The sequence below is a fragment of the Neofelis nebulosa genome, chromosome 7 (assembly GCF_028018385.1).
Source record: "Neofelis nebulosa isolate mNeoNeb1 chromosome 7, mNeoNeb1.pri, whole genome shotgun sequence".
Classification (NCBI taxonomy): Eukaryota; Metazoa; Chordata; class Mammalia; order Carnivora; family Felidae; genus Neofelis; species Neofelis nebulosa.
The window spans coordinates 118,438,592-118,464,564 of NC_080788.1; the positions used below are offsets into that span (position 1 = coordinate 118,438,592).

General features: G+C 42.3%; 1 protein-coding gene across 15 annotated transcripts in view; it reads left to right on the forward strand.

Moving 5' to 3' along the window:
• Nucleotides 1-25,973, forward strand: part of RGS6 (regulator of G protein signaling 6) — a 606,508-nt gene that overhangs the window by 181,482 nt on the left and 399,053 nt on the right. Inside the window, exon 2 of one of the 15 annotated variants that reach the window (XM_058739542.1) lies at nucleotides 7,583-7,727. The exons of the other annotated variants lie outside the window; for them this stretch is intronic. The gene's annotated coding sequence lies outside the window, so the exon portion shown is untranslated. The remainder of the gene's footprint in view (nucleotides 1-7,582; nucleotides 7,728-25,973) is intronic. 15 annotated transcript variants of the gene reach the window in all.

Sequence of the window (25,973 nt, forward strand, 5' to 3'; positions counted from 1 at the left end):
CTCCCTACTGGAAAAATCTAATAGATATTTCTCACACTTCACCTTAAGTTCTTTTTGACATTTGACATGGTTAAGAATTCCTTCGAGAACAACCTCCTTTCCTCAGTGAAGCTTACACTGGTATCTTGAGTCTCCCCCAAAAGACCTGGTGGTTTCTCTTCACGGGCTTTTCTTCCTCTAGTTGCTTCTAGCTTCTTTCTTGAGCCTCCTTTTCCTACATACCACCACCACAACAAAAATTCTTTAAAAGCCTTCAGTAGTGGGTAGAAATAAAACCCAAACTCCTTTGGATTTATGGTGCCTTCATATTTCTCTTGCTGGCGAAGTTAAAATGATCTTTATAGGCAGCTATCCTGTAAATGATGAAGTCCATGTGTGGACCAGTGAACACCGTAGGTCTTCCTGGAGAAGGTTAATGGGAAGGTAGGGAAGTTTCCACAAAGTTCTCTTTTTGGAGACTTCCAGGCTGGTGTACTTGGTGGAAGGGAGCATTAGCCAGACCCGGGTTGGCCTCGCTGATGTCCATGCCCTTGAAACCTACAAAGAATTGACTCGTGCCTCCAGTTCCACACTCCTCGAGAGTCCTCCTCCCTGCCCAGTGTTTCTCATTTCCGGGGACCCTACTTCCTCTTGGTCATCTGGGCCCAGGAGTCCTGCCTCAGTGATTTCCACATAGCAGAACCCTCCCAAGTGAACATTTGTGAGTGTGGCGGGCTTCACTAAAGACGAGGGAGAGGGGGTAACATAAGCATTTAAAATGCAGTGGGGCAGGAATGTCAATACCAGTGTGAACAGGCTCTCCAGCCACTCTGGCACCAGAAGGGGAGTTTCCACTGGCCGCTTCCCCAGAGTCCTGCTCTGCCCTCCCTGCCTCTCAGACTCCTGGCCTTCTCTCCCTTGCTTGCTCTCACTCAAAGCCCATGGGCCTTTCCCTGTTGTGTCAGCCTTGCCCTGGCCAGCACCCTCCCCTGTGAGTAGAGGAGCCTGGTCACTGCTGAGGTCCTGTTTTCCCTTGGTCACATGAGGGGGGTATTCAGTGCTCTTAGTTCTTGAAGGGGCACAGTGGACTGAGGGGGGCCTTGACCAAATCACTTCAAGTCCCCGGAGCCTGCTTAACTCATCCTTAAGTAAGGAGGCCACAGGAGCTAAGCTCCGAGCTTCTCTGTGGATCTCCATTTCTGTGAGTGTCATCTCATCTGAGGTTGGCTTTGAGAATGCAGTTCCTTGCAATTCCTTGGAATCCACATGGTGTACCTGTATCTGCCATGGAAACTCATTTACTCTTTTCCTTTAAAAAAGATAGAAATTGGGGCGCCTGGGTGGCGCAGTCGGTTAAGCGTCCGACTTCAGCCAGGTCACGATCTCGCGGTCCGTGAGTTCGAGCCCCGCATGAGGCTCTGGGCCGATGGCTCGGAGCCTGGAGCCTGTTTCCGATTCTGTGTCTCCCTCTCTCTCTGCCCCTCCCCCGTTCATGCTCTGTCTCTCTCTGTCCCAAAAATAAATAAAAAAACGTTGGAAAAAAAAATTTAAAAAAATAAAAAATAAAAAAGATAGAAATAGTCTGGCTTCACTTAACTATGCAGATGACCTAAACAAGCAAGACAGAGACGCTGCCAGGAGAGAAGTTGAGGTAGAAAGTGGCCAAGCCAGGTAGTAAGCTGTTTGCCCTAGGCCCCTGTTCTCAGATGGACTCGTTTCTTGGGGACAAGACCATGTTTCTCTGCTATTCAGCTCTTACAAAATGCAAGCTTGAGCCATCTGATATTTAAGGGAAATAACAGCAGTCTAAGAAATGTATTAACTTACTCTTCTCTAAATTCTCTTCTGTTAAGTCGAATCATCAAAAGTCATAACACTTGGACTAGAGGAAGGCCTTTCCTAAGCAGTACAGCTTATGCTTTTGTTGAAGGATTGCTATAGGGAAGGTCCACTTCATAAATATTTTTGCGGTGTTTCCTTTTTAAAACATAAACTTACTTTGAAACGGTTTTCGATTCACCGAAGAATAGTGAAGGTAGTTCAGAGAGGTCTCATAATACTGTGTATCCGGTTTTTCAGATATGATTTTATTATTGTTTATTTTATTTTATTTTATTATTTCAGATTTTGTTTTCCAGATATTATTAATATCTTATATTAGAATAATAAATTTGTTATGGTTAATGGACCCACCATATTGACATATTATCAACTGAAGTCTATACTTTTTTCATCGTCCTTAGTTTTTACCTAACATCTTTTTCTACCCTAGGACCCCACCCAGATTACCATGTTACACTTAGCTATCATGTCTCCAAGTCTCATTAGGGTCCTCTTGCCTATGGCTTATCTCAGACTTCTCTTGTTTTTCATTATGAAATACTCCAGGCATTCAAAAAAGGTGTGCATGTGCACACATGTATGCACGCCTATGGGTGCGGGGGTTGGGGGATGGAGAATAGCTATATAACCACCATTCAGCCTCAGACAGGATTGAAGCCCCATGTGTATCCTTCTCGATCCCATACTCCTTCCCTTTTGAAACACAGACCAGTACCTTAGATTTGGTGTTTCTGTCCCATGCCTACTTTGAAACAACTATATATAGTGTTGTGTTCCATATATTACTTTCCTTATTTATTTATTTATTTTTTTTAACATTTATTCATTTTTGAGAGACAGAGCATGAGTGGGGAAGGGGAAGAGGGAGAAGGAGACACAGAATCCGAAGCAGGCTCCAGGCTCCGAGCTGTCAGCACAGAGCCCGACGCGGGGCTCGAACTCACAGGCAGTGAGATCATGACCTGAGCTGAAGTCAGACACTCAACCGACTGAGCCACCCAGGTGCCCCGTGTGTTCCATATTTTAAAGGGATACGAATGTTACTCTGTAAGCCTCATTTTGTAGTTTGCTTTTTTTCAAGTAACATACTAAAAAAAATCTACATTGCTCCAATTTATTTATTTTAATTTCTAAATCAGATTTGTTGTATGAATCCTCTCTCTTTTTGGTGGACCTTTAAGTTTTATTCTCTTGGTCGCCGCCATGGTTATTGTAAACAGTGCTGAGCAGACAGGCTTTACATAGCACTTTATGTGTAAGTATTTTGTATGACTGTTGTACCTTGCAGTTATGGAAAGGGGAGTTCTAGGTTTCAAATTTTGTCTTTGGCCAAAGAGCTTGTTCATTTATTCAATAAATATTGATTAGAAATCTAAAATGAGTCAGACACTGAGCCAGGTTCTGGAAGAAAACAGAAATAATTCCTCCCTCCTCATGGTGTTTACAGTCTATTTGGGATGACAGACATTAACAAAGTAATTAAAGATACGTATGTACTATACAGATGCATTCTAAAAATGTGGAACAATAAATTGTGTTGTATCCCATGAAAAAAGATGAACGTTATTGAGAGATGATGAGCCTTCATATTTCCTGTATCGTAAATTACCAAAAGAATTTCCTGCCAGGACAAAGCTGCTCTCCTATTGAATATATGTGCTTCCTTTTATCTAATAATGGAAGCAATGTAAAGCAAGAGGTTTCCTTTTTTGCTGCAGCTACCAGGAATCTCCCATCTAACTGTAGTGCCCGGCTGTAGTACCTGGCTCATCCCAGTGACTTGTACTATATTTATATTTTGACTTTATGAATGAAAGGTTTTTTGGGGCAGTCGGTTATGTGTCTGACTCTTGGTTTTGGCTCAGGTCATGATCTCGTGGTTTGTGAGCTCGAGCCCCATGTTGGGCAGCAGTGTGGAGCCTGCTTGGGACTTCTTTCTCCCTCTCTTTCTGTACCCCCATCCCTGGCTCTCTTCTCTCTCTTTCTCAAAAAATAAATAAATAAATAAATAAATAAATAAACAAACAAACAAACAAACAAACAAACAAATAAACATTAAGGGAAGGTTTTCTTCTAATTTCATATGCCATCTCTTGCACACCAAATCATTTTAGAAGTAGCTAAGGCATAAATCTTGGAGGCAAGACAACATATTGATAAGCTGTTGGTCACCCCGAGTTTAGCTTTTCAGAGATGAGCAGCCTTCCTTTTCTTGGGGTTTGTGTGTTGGCTTAGGGGTCTGGCTGTACTAATTTGATTTCATTATTTGAATTCACTATGAATTCTTCAGATTAATTTATTATCCATCAAGAGGCAATTTATTCCCTAAATACTTCACTTAGATGATGATTCTTTTTAATCACCACCAACACACACACATACACGCACACACACACACACACACACACACAGCTCCTTAGCAATTCCACTTGGCTCTACTGCTATCTTTAGGAACATTTGTCTTGCCTTAACTACTCTCCTTTTAAAGACATCTAGTTTTCTGTGACACTGTTTACTTTCATTATGCCTTAATTATGGGATTCTGATAACCATGGAGGAGTAGAGAGACAATAAATAGGGTTTTGTGGGTGATTAAATGCTAAAGCAAAGCTGAGATGTTTGATAACCACAACAGTTGTTTCTGCAAGTATATTCCAAAGGCAGGAATATTATTGCTATTACACAACAATCAAGAAAAAAAAAAAAGAAAAGAAAGAAAGAAACAGAAAGAAAAAGGCCTCCCACAAATCACTGTGCTCGTTGCACTGTGCTTTTGAAAATCTAATGCTCTTTTATCTGATGTTTTTTTGATTGTCAGTCTGAGTAGTTGGCTCTTCATGGCAGAGTACTATATAAAGGACGAGTTCTCAGTGCTGCAATGTCAATTATCTAAATGAGTGGCTGAGGTGGGCAAAATGTACCTCATCAACCATGTGGACCATAGTATAGTCTGAAGAGAAATTATATTTGAGCCGGTAGCATTGAACTCAATTGTAGTTGTTTGGTTTTAATGAATAATTTAGCACTATCACACAGAAATGCATTTGGCAGTAGGTGATAAAAGCTGAATCAATGGTGGTTTTAATAATTGGAGTATTTTTCTCACACAACAAATCTAGCCAGAGGCAGTTTTTAGGTTTTGTTCAGCTGTTTGGCAATTCTGTCAGAAATCGTCATTATTTTGTGTTTTCCGCTCTGCTCTTCCTCATGTGTTAGTATTCATCCTTATGCTTGTTGCCTCATGGTGGCAAAATGGCTGCTGCTGGGACTGCAGACATCATGTGCACATTCTGGAAGGGAGATGTGAAGTGGTGTGCTAGCCACAGCTCTCTCCTTTTATCAGGACAGCAAAAGTTTCATCGGAACTCCCCAGCAGTCTTGCTCTTAATTCTAAATGGCTGTGATAGTGTCCAGTTTCAAGGATACCTCTGTAAATTGGGTATTTAGCTGACACATAAGGTTTCAAACAAAGTGGAGGGCGCTAACAAGGATCACAAGGGAATGGATGCTGATGGGGCAACGAATTGGCATTCATCAGTCTATCATATATGGCACATGAGAGTTTTGCTACTAAGCATCAGATATAAAAATGAATGCGCTTACCCCGAACGTGGAAAACCATTACATTTCTAATGTCATGCCAATTTCATAGTTAAACTGGAAAGATAGGAAATTCTGGTACACTGCCCATATCAACATATATGATTGCTGACCTTACTACATAAAGGATTTTGGTGGAGACTAGCTAATCTTGCTTTGTTTCTGAAGATTTTGCTTTTGTTTTTCTAGCCTAAAAAGTGAACCTTGAAGATAATTAAGAAAAATACATCGACACATGACATGAGGCATGTTAAGTCTGTGTCTATTCCCAGAAAATGCATATTTTTATGCCTTGGTTGTCTTCAGGTGATCGCTAGGGAAAAGGGAGTGCGATAATTAATAACTACGCTCAAATTTAAAAAAGCAATTGGGCCACATAGTTCAATCTCATTTACCATATTGTCACAGGTAGAAAAGACTTTTAATTTCAGGTTTTCCTTTTTCTTCTGTTGACTTCTGTCTTCTGGTTCTACCTTGCTGTGTAATAAGCCACCATTCTGGGGGTTGGCTGCACTCAGCTAGGTTGTCCTGCTGGGTGGGGGGGGGGGGGTCTCATACTCTTGCTCTCAAATGGCAACTGGGGCTGGAGTCATCTGAACACTTGCTGAGCTGGACACATCCAAGATGGCTCATCACATGCCTGGCCGTTGATCTCAGCTTGGATTCTGGCGTGTGGCCTCCCCATGTGGCGTGCACTTCTTCTAGGCTGGTGGCTGGGTTCTGAAGCTGAACATCCCAAGATATCAACACAGATACTGCAAGGCTTTTTTGATTTAGGCTGAGAAGTCCTGCAGCATCCACCTTCCACTGGCTATGCAGGACAGCCCAGACAAAGTGGGGCAGGAGGCAAGGTCCCCGGGGGACCATCTGTGGAACAAACTACCACAATCTCCTTCCTTTACTCCCCTTGGAGATTCAGGGGCCATCAGAAGCCAGTCAGAAAGAGAAGAAAAGGGTGAAAATGCTGCTCCACATAACAGGCAATGGACCCAGGATGCTAAAAGTTACTCCCCTAGTACTCCTAGAGTACCCTTTTCATGGTGTTTTGAAACATGACAATGGTGGTTGTAAGTTGAAATCTTTAGCTTTGTAACTTTATAACTTTTAACTTTCCCCTTCTGAGCAAAATAGGTCAATATTAACTTAAAAAACTCCTTTTAACGCTAATAGTTGTAAAAACAAAATGCAACACGCACGACAACCCTAAGCTCAAATCCAAACCAACCCTGAGCTGTGTTGTGTGATTTCTATTCTTTATATGTGAGCATCTCCTCTTGTATTAGAGGCCAAGCGGAGAATAATCTATCCCCAAATAAATGAGGTCAGAGTTGATTTTATTGACAGCCTCACCCCCGTGCCCAGACTGCAGAGACCCAGTTAAATGCATCTGCATGTACCAAAGGCACTGCAAGTCATTCCCTTTACGTTGGCCTTTGGTGGTTTTTCATCTTTGCTGCCTTTTCATGTGAATGAACGGCAACACTGGGGCAAGTTTTCAGAATCTTTAAGGATCTTCAGAGATTCCTGTCTTGCTGAGACACAGGAAGGCCGTAATTAGCAGACAGACCAAGAATGAAGAGGTGGAAAAGAGGGTGGGTATCTTTGCTGCTATAAACTACCGGCTTTCACCATTCTACGCCTTGGCCTGTGTTGCTGCTGCTACCTGGAACACCCCTCCTCCCCGTTGTCTGCCTGGCCGACGCCTACTCACCCCCAGATGCAGCCCAGCTGGTGGCTTCCGCGTGATGGCACCTCAACTCCCTGGACACGGTGCTCCGCAGGCATGATCCCGGCGCCAGCCATCTTGTCTCATTAGAGTCAGCTCCCTCACCGGACTGTGGCTTCTTATGGTCAGGGGCCACCTCTTGGCCTACCCCGCCAACCAAGCCACAGATAGTGTTCAGAGGCTCAGAAAATGTTTGAAAGCAGAATTTATTAGTCAACGCTACCAACACACAGCTCATTTTTATGGTAATATGTTGGGGGTGGCTTTTATGTCTCCCTGACCAAAACAAACAAAAAAAACCCCACTAAAAACAACAGGACCATACAAACTTTCCAACATTAAGGATGGGAGAAATGTTACAATAACCTGAGACAGCCGTGCTGCCGCTCATTTTGCCTCTGTTACCCGGAGTGTACCTCTCTGTCTTCTCCACAGCCTCCCCCATCCTCCTGGTCTGGTTCAGGACCCCTGTCCCACAGCCCCGTGGTGCCTCCCGTGGGCACCACACAATTGGACGGCTATGTACAATGTAATGCTTGCTGGCCCTTCGCTTACATGTGTCTGGCCTCTTCGGTGAAAGGTTAAGTTCTCACTCTACTTTTTCTGTGTCCCCCGAAGATGGATAAGTAGCGTGTATGCAGCAAGCCCTCACTGGAGCTGCCATTGACTATCTAGAGCCGACGCAGCGCGTGGGTATTTGCTGAGCACTAATGCTCTTCACACCCCCGTGTAGTGGGAATGTAGCGGGAATTGGCTCTCGGAAGGGACGGGGCTGGGGGCCCTGGTTTAGGGACATGGTTTTTCTCCAAGCTTAAAGAGGACAGATTGTCAGAGTTTTGATTGGCACAAAACAAGGCTTTTAGAGACCATCAAAATAGTTGCCAACATTTAATGGCCTGGAAACTACGTAAGAATACAGAGTTCTGGTTTCTCTTGAAAATTTGGAAGATTTGGTTAAATGGGACCTCGATTCCCAATCAGCGGTAAGTGCTTCTAAGTGGTGACTGCTCCGTTCAGACAGAAGAGGAGCTTCCTTTCTCTCATCCTGCACTCTCTCTCCTTTCATTTGCATTACCTTCTTGCTTCTTAGATAAACCATTCTAGAAAATGCCTATTGTATGTGCTGTTGTACTGCTGAATGCATACACATAGGGCTTCAAAAGAAAACCCTACATACGAGCAGTTGATGTATGGACTTCTTTTTTATCGTACACATTTGAAAAGATCTAGGACCTCTGCGCGTCCCTTAGAATTGCATGGTCTTTCATCAGTTGGCTTCTTTTACAACAATCATAATCACTCCCCTTTTATTGAGCACTTACTATATACTAGTTACTGTTGTGAGCGTATATTAACTTGTCAAGCTCACAACAGCTCTCTGTAAGATTGGAGCTTTTATTGTCCTCATTTTACAGATCATCCTCTATCCTCATTTCTCAGATGAGAAGCTGAGAGCTTAAGTACCAGTTTCACCCAGCGACGAGGTGGGCTAACCAGCCTTTGAACTGAGGCACAGGCGAAGGGAGTTACATACCTTTAAGGTTGATTTCCAGGACAGTAATGTGATCTTCTTTAAATGGCTGCTTTGTGTTCAGTTAAATGGGCTCTCAGATACAGATACCTAGTTTTGTTCCTGTTGCTTGTTCCCAGTGCTAGTTCATGACAAAAGTGGAAGAACATACAGATGAGTCTGCTGAGGTCAAATCTGTCTTGTTGTTAAACAACAGTCTGCTCTGAAGAAAGTTACACCATAGGGTCGGGGGAAGTCCTGATATTTAAAGTATTCAATCTAATTGACCCTCAGAAGCCACTACCTTTTTTTTTTTTTTTTTTTTTGCATGAATTTAAAACAGGAATTGGTGGCGAAATACTTGTAGAGTGGTGGATTGAGTTATATCTTTAGTCTTGATTGTGTCTTTGTTTTTTTTTTTAAGTTTATTTATTTTGAGAGAGTGAGAGTGCATGCATGGAACAGACAAAAAGAGAGAGGGAGAGGGGGGGGGAGAGAGAGAGAGAGAGAGAGAGAGAGAGAGAGAGACGAGAGAGAGAGAGAGAGAGAGAGAGAGAGAGAGAGAGAGAGAGAGAATTCCAAGCAGGCTCCATGCTGTTAGCACAGAGCCAGATGCAGGGGTCAATCTCATGAACCATGAGATCATGACCTGAGCTGAGATCAAGAGTCAGATGCTTAACTGACTGAGCCACCCAGATGCCCTTTGATTGTGTCTTTGAATCTTGTCTCTGAAGCTACCTACTTGTAGGACAGAGTCCCCAGATGCTAGTGACTCTGGTTCTTGATTGTTCTTCCCTTTCCTCTTGTCCAGCTTCTCCTACTTCCTTTACTCCCTTTCTTTCTCTTCTCCTTTCCCCTCTTCTTTTCTCTTTTCCCTCCCTTTTGCATCTCTGCCAAGATCTTTGAGCGCTAATGTTACAAGAGAGAAATATAGTCGTTTCTTCTCTCAGGAGACTGAGTTGTTTAGTGGAGGCAGGTAGACATGTTTTAAAAAAATCACTTTTTACAAACTTGACATTGTAGTGCACAGCATCATTTTTCATCAATAATATGCTCAAAAACAAAAGCAGAACAAACGATTCCTAATGCTGGTAGAACTGTAATCAAATGGGTCCTCTTGTACATTATTAGTATTAGAAAATATTTTAGCATTAGGGAGGTGTATGATTTTCATATTATCCAATGTACAAATCAAACTATTGTGAACTTCAAGGACGTTTGCACTTAAAACACATTAGTGCATTGGGTTGTAGGCGTATTTTAGCAACCCATCCCTGAGAAAGTTCCCTGAAGAGAAAAGAAGACCCCAAGGAACACCTAAGGGACAACTTTTTCAGGGGGTCCTCGACCAAGGCAAGATGTTCAGGGTGTCTGTGGACAATCAGTGTTCATAAAGGACAGATTGTCCACAGGTGGTGCTGTAGACAGCAGGGCAACAAGAGTGGGAGGCATGAGTGAGGAGGTGTGTAACTGAGAGTAGACAGAATGAGCTACTTGGAAAATGACTGAGATGCAAATAGATTCTTACGCACAAGAAACATCTGTATTCTTGTCAAACATGATCAGATAATATATATCTAAAGCCATCACAGTGCCCCTTTCTCTTGAGCTAGTAATGCGATTCCTGGGAATCTAATTTTAGGAAATATTTCAAAATATGGAAAAATCCATATGCATGGAAATTATTCATTTTAGTTCTACTTATAATAGCCAGAAATGGGGATGCTCTGCATGTCCCTCAGGAGAGCTATACTTAAGTAAATTAAAAGCATTTCCTTGGTGGAAAGTTACACAGCAATTAAATGGTGATCTTGGAAGACGGTGAAGTAATTTGAAAAATGCTCAAATGATTGAAAAGTATAGTAGCAATTGTACCCTTGAAACTACGTGCATATGTGAACCCAAACCACGTAAAAAGGCAAAAGGGAGAAAAAGACGGACAGGAAATACAGCTGAATGTTTGTAATGCGTTGGATGTGAGATTATGGATGTAAAGTGATTATTATCATACCAAGCCCGATTGTATGATGAATTTGAAATCTCCTTAACCACGAAAATGACATAAATACAAACACCGAACAGTAACACTGTTGTAAGTGCATGATAGATGTGGACACAGAAGCCTCAGCATGATGTGTGAGCAGAGTTAATGGACGTTTTATCTGGGAGATAATGTTATAGTTGAGTCAGTGAGGTGTGTAGCTTGAATCAAGGGCCCAGGAGATGAATACAAAAGGGCTGCAGACATGGGCAAAGGACAGACACTGGTGGCCTACTGAATTGGGAGCGTGAGCTTTGCCGTGGTATTTGTGTCCCGTATCTGAATCCCATCCTGTCACGGCTGGTTTGCCAAGGGAGCTACTGCTTTTTTCCTTTCTTTGGAGGCCCTTTCTTCCATTTCATTAAGGTATAGTAGGTCTGGGGTTGCTCTCCCTGGGAGCTGTTGATGCCCTAGTGAAAGGTGAGCCAGATGCATTAAGACTGCTCTGCCCATTGGTCTTGTGAGGACCCCTCACTTTTCCCTTTGGTTCCGGCTAGGATTCATTGTCTTTGGACTCATTCGTTTTTTATGGAAGCGATGGTAGGGATCATCATTGTAGTAGTCACGGATACCTTTGTTGAGCGCTTACAGTGTCAGATGTTCTGGTAAGTGCTTTCAAACTTGAGGAGGAGGCATTACTCTTCCCATTTTATAGATGAATGCATGGAGGCTTAGATACATGAAGTAATTTATTCAAGCTTATACAACTTGAGTATACAGAAATACAGTTAACTTTTAAAAACTTGCTTATTATTTACAAAATAACTTCATTGGCTGAAAGTTGGCAATCTCATGGCAGTCCCCCACTCGCTGTATTTTCCCCCTGGAAGTTTCCTTGTTCACGAAGTCACAGATCTAGGAAACCCTGAACTAAAACCTCAGGGCCCCTGGTTTGACAGTGGAACAGAACATTTAAAATTGGAAATATTCTAGAAAATCTAGACTACAAGATTGCCGTAAGTTTCAGAAGAAGAACCAAAGATTTGGCTTGCTGCTCCGAGTTGCACACTGTGTACAAAATATCTTCAGAATTTGATAGCTTCATTAGTTAAGACCTAGGAAAGAGCCCTTTCTTAGTGCTTGTACGGTCTTCCTTGCGTGTCTGTGAGTGAGGCCCATTCACAACTGCGTTACGGTGGTCCCAGTGCTATCCTTTCCTACTAGAAATCATCTTTAAGCACATCTCCAAACTGTAATATGAGCATATGTGAGTGTCAAATGTGGCATGCTCTGTATTTAAGTAGAACTTTGGAAGAAAAGCCAAAAAACCTTAACACTTTGAAATTATTCAAAAAGAATTTTTAAAGTTTATTCATTTTGAGAGAGACAGAGAGAGCAAGAGTGGGAGGGGCAAATAGAGAGGGAAAGAGAGAATCCCACGCAGGCTCCGCACTGTCAGCACAGAGTCCAATGCGGGGCTGGAACCCATGAACCATGAGATCATGATCTGAACCGACATCAAGAGTCTGACGCTTAACCAACTGAGCCACCAAGGTGCCCCTGAAATGATTTTTAAACTGATAGTTTTCCTGTCTTATCGATGCTACTATATCCCTTTTGTGCAATTTTAGTGAAGTTCTTGAAAACGCAGAAGGAAAGCAACATGTTTCATCGTGTCTCCTTTCCCCCCGCCCCCCAGTAGTAGCTATCATCAAGCTAACTTCTAGCTCTTTCTTGCTTTCTTGAATTTATATATTTCTGTATATACAACAATTTAGGGAGAATGATAGTAGAGAACAACTTTTCCCTTAAATAAAAAATTACAAAATAGAAAAATGATAGAAAAATCAGAATTACATCATGCCCATCAAGGGGGGAAAGAAAATCAAAGTGTGATTTTTTTTTTTCTTTTTTAGATTGAACTAAATAGGCCTGGGTTTGTTTGCATCGTGGACATAGTATTCTTAACAAGGTACTAGAAGCTTGTAAGGCCACTTGAAGCCTAGACTCAGAAATTGTACATCCTTGCTTCCACCGTATTCCATTGGTGAAAGCAAGTCATTAAGACCAGCAGATTCAAAAGGTGGAGAAACAGATTCTATGTCTGAGTGAAGGCCAATGGCCTTTTTCATAGTCTACCAAAGCCATGACTTTGTTGTAGGTTATTAACAGAGTTAAATGAGTTAATGTAAGTAAAGTGCTTGGAAAAATACCTGACATATAGTAATTACTATCTTGTTATGATGATGATTATTATTTCTAGATGTTTCCCCAGGAGCTGATTAAATGTCTTTTAATCTTTTGTTTAGTTTTTTAAAATGATGTGGGAGGAATAGCAGTGACTTTTCAGGCCCTGAGAATGCTACTTACGGGCTGATGTCCTCTGCCATCTAAAACAAGGGTCTGTGAGGTGATAGAGACCTTTCTTTGGCCTCTCAGAGGCCCCTCGATGTGGTGCTGTTGGGGATCCCCAGGATCCTGTGTTTTCATGCTTTTTCCTTTCTTCTGTCAAAACTAATGCCCATCCTTTATTTTTACCATTGTAGTGTTTACTAAATGTGAGAGATATGTCCCTTTATAGGAGAGCTGTCTTGTGAGTATGGGTGTGGTGTTACCTTTTTATTATAATGTTACTTGACTATTTGCGAATAACCAAAGCCATGGATAGACTAATTGTGCTTGCCTGTAGCCTTTATGCATCTATAAAATTTTAAAAAAATTAAAAATTACATTTTAGCAGAACAGATTTAAAAATTAAAGGCAAGAAAACGTTGGGGATTTCAAACTAACAGCCTTGACCTAACATGACAGATGATGTTATTTTTACTAAAATGACATCCTGGCTCCAAACCACCATGGCCTTTGACGCCTTCATTTTCCCACAGTTTCCTCTGCGAAGATGACTGTAAGCCCTTCCATTTCACAGTGTGCTGTGACATTATTCCTCCTTTGTTTGGCAAGAAAGCACCAAGACATCAATTGCACCTCCGTCCACCTCTCTTGGGCCTGCGGTAATTAGCGTGGCAGTCCTTGGTGTATGCTGACTTGATTATAAACACAAATATGAATGCTGAAATCATCTAGCACTGCTTGATTATAAGATGGTTATATAATTTAGTGCCTGTAAAATTTTCGTGTGCAGGGGAGCCTGGGGGGCTCAGTCGGTCAGGTGTCTGACTTCGGCTCAGGTCATGATCTCATGGTCTGTGAGCCAGAGCCCCGTGTTGGGTTCTGTGCTGTCAGCTCGGAGCCTGAAGCCTGCTTCGGATTCTGTGTCTCCCTCTCTCTCTGTCCCTCCCCCACTCATACTCTGTCTCTGTCTCACAAAAATGAATAAACACTAAAAAAAATTTTTTTTTAATTTTAACGTGCACATGAATCACCTGAGGATCTTGGTAAAATGCAGACGGGGATGGGGCCTGAGATTCTGCATTTCCAATAGATTTTCAGGTTTATGTTCATGCTGTTGACCCAAGGACTGCTTTGAGTGCAAGGATCTGATTGTGCCTCTATGAATACTTTTAGATGATTATTTCAGCTAAATACGCAAACGTTGGTCAGTAGAAAATACACATGTCGGTGGATATGTTCATGGTTCCCAGTGTCAGAATAACCACTAAAACATAAAACACAGCTAGGTTATTAGAGTATTATAGAGGCCCTGTGGGAATCAGATCCTGACACTAGGTGTGAAGCTGCACGTACTGAATGTCAGGCATCACCAGTAATATATGAGGAATGACGACTGGATGAAGTCCTCTCTGGACTTTCCAGATACAACTCACAGATGACTCCTCTGCCAGCGGGACAGGCCAACTGTGGTTTTGCCTCTAATAAATCACATCTCTCCCTTTTTACCCAGGCAAAAATTTTTTGTACCTTATTCACCACTTACACTTTTCCTGGTCTTAGAGTTAACAAGAGCTCCCTTTTTCAATTTTAATGTCCTGAGGGCAAGGATTATGTTCTATTTGTTTTTGTACTTTCACACAGTGGGCATATAAACAGTTGTGGAACTGAATTTATTAGCTGGATAAATCTTGTGAGTACCCTTTGCTATTTGCATAACTAAGGTTTGATTTTCTTAAAATTCTAGGAATTTTGCCCTCTTTCATATTTCAGGACACATTACTTTATTTACTACTTTTTTTTTTTCTTTTTTCTTTCTAGGAAATATTCCCCAAACTTGACTGACTGAAGCTCAGTCTCTGATATTTGAACTCACACCACATTTTTTTTTTTTTTAAACGTTTTTTATTTATTTTTTTGGGACAGAGAGAGACAGAGCATGAACGGGGGAGGGGCAGAGAGAGAGGGAGACACAGAATCGGAAACAGGCTCCAGGCTCCGAGCCATCAGCCCAGAGCCCGACGCGGGGCTCGAACTCACGGACCGCGAGATCGTGACCTGGCTGAAGTCAGACGCTTAACCGACTGCGCCACCCAGGCGCCCCTCACACCACATTTTTATTCTTGGCTCTGAGATGCACTTTGCTTTTTACTTTGTTCTGAGGATACTCTTTGAGAAGATAAGAAATGCTTGTAGATATTTAGTGGGTGATTTGTGGGACCAGATTTATCTTTTCTAAACAGTCCCACAGTAGTCTTCTGGAGATGCAGTAGGGTGAATTTGTCTTCAATTAAAGAAAAGTGCAAGATTGTAGAGAGATACCAAGGCATTGGCTTTGTGCATAAAATATCTTTTCCATGGGGAAAAACAAAACAGTGCCCAACTTTATCAATAGACCATTATAAGTTGTCTTTGACATGGGCTCCCAGTACATTCCAGTTCCTCTTTTGGCTTGAGAAGCTGTCAGATAATGACTGGGACAAAAACCTCTAGAGGTCACGGTGGGATACCTAGCAAACATAGGAATACTTTGTATAGCACATCATTGAACTAGGTAGATAGCAGGTAGAGAGAGACCAGTTAGATAGCATATGAGTGGTAAGGCAATCTTCCCATGGTTTGATATGATTTTTTTCCTAGTTGTTTGTCTCTGCCTATCTTTCCACCCACCCATCTAGCCTGCCTACCTGCTGCCCATCTATCCATCCATCCATCCATCCATCCACCCATCCATCCATCCATCCATCCATCCAATCTTCTTATTGAAAAATAAGACAAACACTCAAAACAAAAACAAAAACAAACAAAAAAAACCCCCCAGACAATGCAAGGATAGCTTACTGCAATGATTCCTAAAGTGTGGTCTCCACATTAGCAGCACCAGCATTGTCTTAGAACTTGGTCGAAATACAAACGTTTGAGCTTCTATGTAGACTTTAAAATCATAAACTATGGAGGTGAGATCTCTGTTTTAATGACCCTCCAGAAGATTCTCATGCATGCGCTTGAGAACCACTAGTTTAGTGAATTAGGTGGACATTTTTCTAACTACCTTGTAGGTCAAGAAATAGAACTTTCCAGTTAACTCAGAAACCTTTCTATGTCCCTCTTCCCAACCACAGTTCCTTCCTTCCTCCTGAAAAAAAACACTCTCTTGAGTTTCTCAGTAATTGTTCCTTGTCTCTTTCTAGTTTTTTTTTATTGAAATGCACGACCCCAGATACTATAGTTTAGTCTTTCCTGTTGATAGCAAATTTGTCTTTCCATGTGCAGCCCCCTCAGCACTGTCACTTTCTTTCTCATACAATGTATCTATTAAAGACCCTAGATTGTTTGGCTTGTTGGACTTCCTAGAGGGTAGATTTTGCTGGTAGTATACTCATGGCATAGTTCCATGTGATCCTCTACATTTCCTGCATATTGGCAGCTAGATATAGAGGCTTTATCAAACCCAAGCTTGATCCTTTTGCCAGGACTGTAGGTGGTACTGAATTCTTTCATGACGAGGCATAGGATATGTAGCTTTACAGTTTTTTGATGTCATCAAGCATAACTGTTCAATACTTGGATCTATTGGGAGGTGTATATTGGCAATATTCTGTCATTTCATTTTCACTTTTACTTATTAGCTGGAAAAATTTGTGTAGAATAAATGTGTATCACTATATGGCTCCCCAGTGATAGATTCATACATGAAAAGCAGATCAAAGGCTCCTCTTTCTTTTTATTTACCTAGTTTTCAAAATGATGAATTGTTTCCCTGTGATGTTCAGAAAATAAGCAGTTATTTATTAAAATGTCATTATGAACTACTAGACTTGAACATACTGGAAGGCTGTCAAACGTTGGTAACCTTACCCTTATTAAAGCTCAAACTGCCCTTACTTTTGGCCAATGGGAGCTTCTTCTGCTTGCTTCCTGATTCCTCTTGATGTGACTTGTTCTCTGACTTCTTCCTTTTTTTTTTCATGTTCATCTTGTACATTTCTTATCCTAGATCAGCAATCAGCCATTTCTCCAAGAAACCACCCTTTTAATAGGAATAAGATAAATAAAACCACAAACTAGGCACTCATGGGTACTGGCTTTGTCTTTTATTTTATTTTTTTTCTGCATCTTTTCCATGACAGAGCTAGTAAATATTTATATCTACATGTCTTTTTCTATACCTACATATAGATATAGTGAATATATATGTATTATAATTAAATATGTATTTAAATATAAATAAAGTTAAAATACTTCACAAATTTATTCTAAAGTTTACAATTGAGGACTACAGAGTTTTTACTTAACTTCTTCTCTCTCTTTCTTTAATGTTTATTTTTGAGAGAGAGAACGAACAGGGGAAGGGCAGACAGAGAGGAGCTCTCTGTCTCCCAAAACGGGCTCTGCGCTGACAGCACTGAGTGTGATGCGGGACTCGAACTCACAAACCATGAGATCATGACCTGAGCCGAAGTCAGATCAACCAACTGAGCCACTGAAGTGGCCCCACTTAACTTATTCTATATGGCATCCATATCTCATTTCTTCCACTGTAAGAATCTTGGTTCTCAAGGACACAGAAGATGCTAGCTTTGAATATTTCTTTTTTCTTTCTTTCTTTGTTTTTAATGTTTATTTACTTCTGAAGGAGACAGAAAGGGTGTGAGAGGCAGAGGGGCAGACACACACACACACACACACACACACACACACACACACACACAGAATCCGAAGCAGGCTCCAGGCTCCGAGCTGTCAGCTCAGAGCCCGATGCGGGGCCTGAACTCACAAACTGCAAGAACATGACCTGAGCCAAAGTCGGATGTTCAACTGACTGAGCCACCCAGGCGCCCCTAGAATATTTCATAATTACCCATTTGCTCTATTCCACATTATACATCTAGTATTATTACTATCACCACCAACTATGATCACTAAAAAGAGTTGAGAATTTTTTATGCATGTGTTATTTCGATTTTCCCCTAATTCTTTATGGTTACACCAAATCTGTGTTATTAGCCAATTCTTAGTACATGCTATACTCTCCACCATTTAACCTCTGTTTAATGTTAATTCTTAGTTTTATATATTTAATGCTTACCACCATCTCTGTATCCTAGTCCTTTGGTTATCTGAAACTCATTCTCTAGTAGATTCCTTAGGAAGGGGGTTATGGTTCAGTTTTGCTAGACATAAAATCCTTGGCTCAGATTTTCTTTCTTTGAATATCTAAATATGTTCCTCAATTATCTTATGGCATAAAACATTGCTGTAAATTCTGATAATCCAGTTTTCTTTCTCTTGTAGGTCATATTCTCTTTTTGCCTAGAGTTTGCCCAGAGTTGTTTTGTTTCGCTTTTTCCTTTAAAGTCTTAAAATTTTACCAGTGTATGTGTTGGTGTTGGTGGTTCTGGGTGATTATTCTCACATAGGTAGTTTCTTTCTAAATTATATGTTAACATGCAATTTAAAAATTGTTCTATTTTAGGAAAGTTTTCTTCTTTTTTTTTTTAGGAAAGTTTTCTTTATTAAAGTTTTTTTTTAATTTTAATTTTTATTTATTTATTTATTTTTGGTATTTGTTATGTTCCTTTGTTCCAAAATTTCTCCCCCCTTTCAGAATCTCCTATTATTTTATTATGTTGCATCTTATTTGCTTGTCTTCAAAGTTTGTCACTTTTCCTGGTAACACTTTCTTCATTTTTTTTTTTTTTGATTTGAAACTTTCCATTTTCTCCTTCTATTTATCTGAAGGTATTATTATTATTTTCATTCACTCTTAAGTTCCTTCTAGTTAAGATTTTATTTCTAAAATTTCTAACTCCCTCAAGTTCTGTCACCTCATTTCTGATGGTTTTTTAGTTTATCTATTCTGGTTTCTTCATGTCCAGTATATTTTCTCAGTGTCTTTTGGCACATTTAGAAATTGTATATTACAGTTTTAATCTGATTTTTGAGACTGTTTTCTTGGGTGTGCTTTTATTAACCTGTAGAGGTGGTATTTTATTCCTTTCTCTCTTGTTCTTATAGTAATATTGGGTAGAATTTGATCTCAGTGCTTCTCTGTTGCTCATTTTCCTGAAGTTTCAGCAAGAGACTTGGTTGAGATACTTTTTTCTAACTTCCCGGAACTCCCTCTTCAAGTCATGTAGTGTCTAAAAACAAACAAAACTTACTGTCTTACCTACTTACTTCTTACTGAAATTTCCTACTTTTGTTTTCCTTCCCCACTGTTAGCTGAATCTTCTGTTTTCTCAGTTTTGTTATTCCTGTTTTGCTCAATTTCGATTTTTCTCTCAGGAGTTTCTCTCCAATGGGAGGCTCTGTCTTGACAGCAGGAGTTGGCTATTTGTGTATTTGCTGGTGGTTTATCCTTACCTGCTTGAATTTTGGTGTTTGGGGAGAAGGTTATCTTATCACCTAGTTTTGTTGTAAATGTTACTTACATATTTTTTATTTTTCTATTTAAACGCTGTATGTTTATATGTGGGGATTCCAGGAGACCTACCCCCACCAAAACAAAAACCAAAACAAAAACCAAAACAGAAAACAAACAAACAAACAAACAACAAACAAAACCCCACTATGTAGCTATCACCACCACCATCTCAGAACTTGTCTGTTGTTAAAATGATGATTGTACCACTTTGGACTTCAGAACTTGAGAGACCCTGCATTTTTAGAGCTGGGGCAAAATGTTTTCAAACACAATTGTAAGGGGGAAGGGAAAGAATTGGCTTCTAAAACGTAATGGATTATAATTCAGAGATGGGTGAGCTGATTCTCTCTGTCTTGCCCAGCTACAGAGCAAACTCCGATAAAGATGACAATACGGAACAGGAAGGTACAATGGGGGCCGCAGGGGGTTAATCAACACAGGTTAGTTTTCCTTTCATGGCCTACGCCTTTTCTATTTCTTCATCAAGTGGAGACACCTGTCTAGTTTCTTGCAGCAGACTATGTTAAGTGGTTAGAAGTGTGCTGGCTCTTGCCCGCCCTGCCTGCCTCGCCCTGCGGCTGTCTGCCAGCGGGCTCCCAGAGGGCCTGAGGCCATGGGGTGAAGGGAAGGGACTGGCCCCATATCACAAAGGTGCTTTGAGAATCAGACCTCAGGCCTGCGTTTGCTTGGCTCCGATCCAAGATTCCTTCCGCCACCACAGTTTACCTCATCACCAAGTATTAAGAAGATGGATTTATTAGCCCAAAATAAAACTGGCTGATGTGGACTGTATGCTGTTTTTTTTGTTTTTTTGTTTTTTTTAAGAATATTGTGAATTCTCCTTCCTTAAAAATCAGGGTTACCAAAAATAAAAATTAAAAAATACATTATAAAGAAGAAATCAGGGTAATAGCTATCACTGTGGCATTCTTCTGTTCACATAGCTGTCACTATTCAGCGAGCAGCTTGCTGTGCTGTTTTCCAGGCCTCGTTGGCTTCTTGCCATGCATGTTTTTTTTTTTTTTTTTTTTTTTGAGAGAGAGAGTGTGTGTGCATGCAGGGGAGCAGGGGTGGAGCAGAGAGAGAGGGGGAGAGAGAGCCTTAAGCAGACTCCATGCCCAGTGTGGAGCTCACATGGGGCTCAATCTCACGATCGTGAGATCATGACCTGAATTGAAATCAAGAGTCAGCTGACTGAGCCACCCAGGCGCCCTGGCACTCACGTTCTTATTTACTGCTCACCATCTGGCAAAGTACTATCATCATCCCTAGTTTATCCATGAGGAATCCTAATACAACTTAGAGTAAGTGTGTTGTCCAAAACTACCCTGCGAATGAACTGTGGGTCCATGAAAATAGACACCCTCTTCTTCTTGGTGTTCTGGGCAGCAGAGAGCAGCTTCTCTTCACCACTGTGGCCACCATGGTCTGTGCACCCCAGGATCCCACCCTCTCTGCCCTACTGCACACAGACACACACGGAGAGTGGATGAGAGAGTATCCTGAATGATTATCTTGAGAGTAAGTCTGTCTGGTTTCATGGGTCTTGTAGCGGCTATGTCTGTTTTCCAGCCTTCCCCGTTTCCATCTCTCTCCATCCTTGGCAACCAGTTCTTTGGCAGTCAGAGTGTAGACCGGTGTATCTTCCTTACTCATGCCAACCTGGACATCTTCGTGCCATTCCCTGTGTAAAACTTCTACCTGGACTCTTTATAATCTGTTACTTTGGATACCTATGGTTGTAGAAAAGCAGTAACTAAAACAGAAATGTTGAGGGCAAAAGAGCTTTTTGTCTGATCCTTTATGTCCATTGGCCCAGATAATCGTCCCAAGGACTGTGTGAGGCTGGGGGGCAGGAGGCATGGCCCATGCTTTGCCAAGCCTTCATCGTTTCAGGGGCTCTTCATGTCCATTGGCTTCCTCCCTTGTCTCCCCGTCTTGACCTTTATCTTTCTCAAATCCATTGAAGACATTAACCAACTCAGACCCTAAGACGCTTCTTTCACTAGGTCACCTTCCTATCTAGCACCCATGATGCCTTCTCACTGTTCCCCAAATCAAACCCAAACTCCTGTCTGACTTGGAGACTCTAATTTTGCCTCACTGAGCTCTTTGAGAAGAGGACCTAGGTTTGTAATGGTCTGTAATCCTTGTCTTCCTTCCACTCTGCCTCTCTCTGCCCCCTTTGCTTTTACTGCGTAACATTTTCTTTTCCACAGTTACTGTAAAAAGAAATCAATTCTGTTTAGCTAAAGTAAATTACTTCCAACTCTCCTTACATGGAAAAAAAAAAGGCGCTAAAGTGCTGACAGATACTGTCTCGGGATAGAGGGATGTTCTTGCTGTTATCCTTCCAGAATGATCAGAAACAAATTTAACTGGTGAATGGCCGTTCCATGTGGAAGGGAAGTGGTAACTAAGGTAAAATTAGTAGACCTCCCAGGAGGATTCACAGTGTTTCTATGTCATTTGCTACTTCTACGTTACAAATCAAATAGCAGTCTCACCTGGGAAGGCAGGATGGGTCTGTCCTGTCCACCTTTATCTCTTTAAAATATAGCTTGAGTAACAGAGCCACATAAGCATGTGAAAGTTTCTAGAGCATTGCCATTATATATTATTCACAACACCCCCAACAGGGTTTGGATAAAATGCCTTTTCCTGACAGAGTTCACTGCCTCCACAGATCAAGAAACCTGAGGAAGACCCCATTTGTATGTGTGTGGCCAGCAGTACCCATGGGGGGTGCGTAGCTCAAGGGAGCTTCAAATAGCCATTCAGGATGGACTCAAAAAGGGAGCCTCAGAGGAGCAGACAGACCATTTGCCTAAATCATTTTATGCCCGTAAAAATTGGCAGACTTCAGCTGGTGGCAGGTGGATTTTAATTCATGTCTGGATGTTTCTTAACTACAAACATCAAGAGAGCTGGATGGGTCACTCTCTGCAGGCAGTTTCTCAGTTTTGCCCTCCTCCTTGGCTACCGTGCTATTTGTCTCTTTGGTATAATCCCTCTTGGAGGCCAGAATCCACTGGCAGAGCTCCGGGTCTTAGAGAAATATGGCTGTAAAATGCTCGAAGTTTATTCTGATGATACTTGTCACGCTGGGCAGATGGTGGCATTTACCACGTTGATTGGCGAGGAGTGTTCGCGCTCCCAGACACAGATGGGCCAAGAGGCCTTCCCGGCAGCCTCACATCCGCCCGCTCCAACATCCATCGTGGCTGCTAGTCAGCGGCTCCCTCTTTGTTCCGGTAACACTTGTGCTTCCTTCTCTTTCATGTTGCCCATCGGTGGTGGTGATGATCATCTGCCTTGATGAATGCCCCCTACCAGGCTGGCTGTCAAGTCTTCAAGGGCAGGGACCTAGCTTCTACTCCAGGGGCTAAGAGGTTCTGCACTCTGTGCAAGGTCACCTAGCAGCCGAGTGGCAGCAGTGCAGGATTCTAAGCTTCATTCATCAATCTCCAAGGCCCAGGCTGTTAATGAGAAGGCCTGTCATGTCATAGCCATCATAATGGTCCTCTGAGGGCAGAATGATGGGCGTAAAATCGTCCATTATCCTTTGATAATTACAACAGTAATTGTTTATTGGGGTCTTAGGAACTGCACCGATCACTTTAAAGACATTATTTCAGTTAATCTTCCCAACAATCCTATGCGTAAATAATATAATCACCATTTTCAGATGAAGAGAGTGAAGTTCACAGAAAGTAAGAGACTTGCCATCCAGGTTGCACAACTAGTAAGTAGCTCCAGCCCTCACTCAGACTGCTCTGTTTTTGAAGCCCTGGTCTTGTCTGCTGTGCTTTAGTGCCTGTTGGCACAAATGGACGCTTGACATCTGAGAACAGCTCCAGACAGGGAGCCCCTCATCGGTGTGTGTCACTCTTCTTCACTGAAGCCCAAGCTCTGTAGATCATTTGCAGCTGCCTTGAGCATAAGAAAACACACACAGGGACAAGGACACTTTAGATCTATACACTCAAACAAAGAACACTTTGTCATACACTCAAAACGAGGTGTAGAAAATAATTGTTATGTGTTGTCCCACTTTTCATTTGAAGTTAGTAGGGATTTTGGGAGTGACGGTTGGCAACTACCAGCCAATCCCCTGTCAACCCCCAAATATACCCACTTCTTGCTTCTTGCTTCTTGCTCCAGTCGTGGTCAAGGGCATGGCTCTGACAAGTTCACCCTACCATGTGGACGATTATGGTGGGAGGGGGTGTGATGGTGGCCGTGATACCCTCTATCAGTGTACCCTGTATTTGTGCACACATCCTTATGTAATCAACTTCAGGGATTGGGTGACCAAGCGTCATAGATTATTATCCCCCTTTTCCTCACGGAACTGAATCTCAAAGGTGGTTGAGTGGCATAGGGTGGATTCAAACTCAGGGCTTCCATTTTCTGATCCAGTGGTCTTTCTGTTAGAGTCATTACTCTCAAACTGTGGGGTGTGGAGGTGCCTCAGATACCTATCATGATGAGGGGGGACAAGGGGACTCAAGGACCTACAGCCTGCCTTAAATAGAACTGATCCACTTTATCTGACTGATTCGTAGGGGTCTGCGTGAGGTTTTGTTTTATAGAAAGGCGCTGGCATTTTAACAGTTTGCTCTTTCTGTGTAAACACTACCAAACGTAGTTCTTATTGTGCATGCATGGGCGGGCTGGCGGGGGCTCAGCTGGGCTCTGCTGGCCGCCATAACTCTGGCAGCAGCAGTGGGGCTCCCTGCTTCTTCCTGCAGGTGTACGGGTCGGCTGGGCTGGCTCTGTGGGACCAGTGTGCTAGCCAGGGCATGCTTTTCACAGCTTCTTGGCTTGGGCCTGGAACTGGCCTACTCTTGGTCCCAAAGCAAGTCACAGAGCCAAGGCCGAAGTCAGAGGGCAGGACGGTTCGCTGCCTGTTATGGGGCCTGCGGCAAGGTCACGGATGCAGAGAGGCAATGAAAAGTTGGGGCCAATAATGCAGTCTATCACGACTACTTTCAAAAATTGGGATATCACTGCACGGTCTGAATTTGAAGGCTGTTAAAGTTCTTCAAGCCACATATACCATGGCCTCCAGGGAAGGTGGCTTTGTCTAGTGAAGGACAGGAGCTTTGTACTCAGAGATAATCAGGCCCAAGGGGTATTGCTTGTTAGTGGTGGCCAGTTTGGGCTGTGGTCATCCTCGTCTGTTCAGAGTCCAGAGTGCTCACCATTACACCATGGAACCCCTACCACATCCCATCTTTTCACTGCTTGCTCAGGTAGGGTGATGTTTAAGTGTGTGTGTGTGTGTGTGTGTGTGCGCGCGCACACGCGTTTGCATGTATAAGGGTACAAGATACGTGCCTCTGCCTACCAACCTTATCAGCTTCCGTCCTTGTTTTAGCTGAGAGCTTTATTCTGTGCTTTGCTCCCCCTTCTCTCCCTGCTGTCCCCCAGCATTTATATTATGTTGGGCTACAGAGCTCTCTTCCGCCACCAGCTCCTTGATTGTCAGTGTCAGCTGCACCTCTGAGCTCTAAGCCTTTACCTGCCGAAAGCCTTTCCTAGGTGGTTTGTACCTTCTGACCCCATTCTGGCTAATTTACCTTCATAAACTGTCAGATTCTGCTAAGGTCATTTAATTCTGTCATCTTGTAATGTTCAAAAAAAAAAAAAGTGGCTAAGAGGCCAAATGATGAGCCATCCACCCTGGAGTACAGCATGCCTGCAGCGTTCTATTTCATCATTGAAAAAACAGTGCGGGAGTTACCAAGCAGAATATTTATTAAAATGGACTCCATGAGGAGGTTGTAAAGACAAATGCGAAATATCTAAATGTGCAGAGTTACAGGCTCAGAATAAAAATGATTTCCGGAATATTGGGGCACACAGAGTCTCCCATCTTACCCACTGCTCTCGTTCCCAGTACGTGTAACCGCATGGGTGACAATCGCTAAATGTTGCAAGTCACGTATGCCACTTGATCCAAGGTCTCCTCACCAAACATCCAAGTGGGAGGGCGATCATGTTGTGACACAAGTGATCTTGATAAAGGGAAACAAAATCATTAGGTGACACAAAAAGCCACGCATCCGGGTCTGTTTAGTCAAAATCGATTCCAATGACATTTAAAAGGATGGAAAGAATCATAGCCATAGGCACTATGTAAGCATGGCCACTTTATGTGATTTAGTGAGTCCTTTTCTAATTATTGGCAGTCAATGCTGAGTGTATCCACATCCTAAAATCCATTTCCTTCTAATAAGATCCCATCCACCTGGACCTCAGTTATGTGGCTATCTTGTCAACATGGAGCAAGTCTCGGAATAGGAGGGATGTGGGAAGGCCACCCAAGTGTCATCCCAAGTGTCTCAGTCAGGGTTTGATCACAAAAGCGGAGCCACTAAGATTTATCATCTGGATTTCACCCAGGTAGTTGTGAGATCTGGCTAAACAGTCAATGGAAGGTTGTGACATCTGGTGCCAGGCATCACTAGGGCAGGCAGTGAGGAGGAAAGATGGATGTGACCTTGAGGAGGGAGAGATGAAGTGGAACCCGTGAGGACAAGCTGGCATCCAC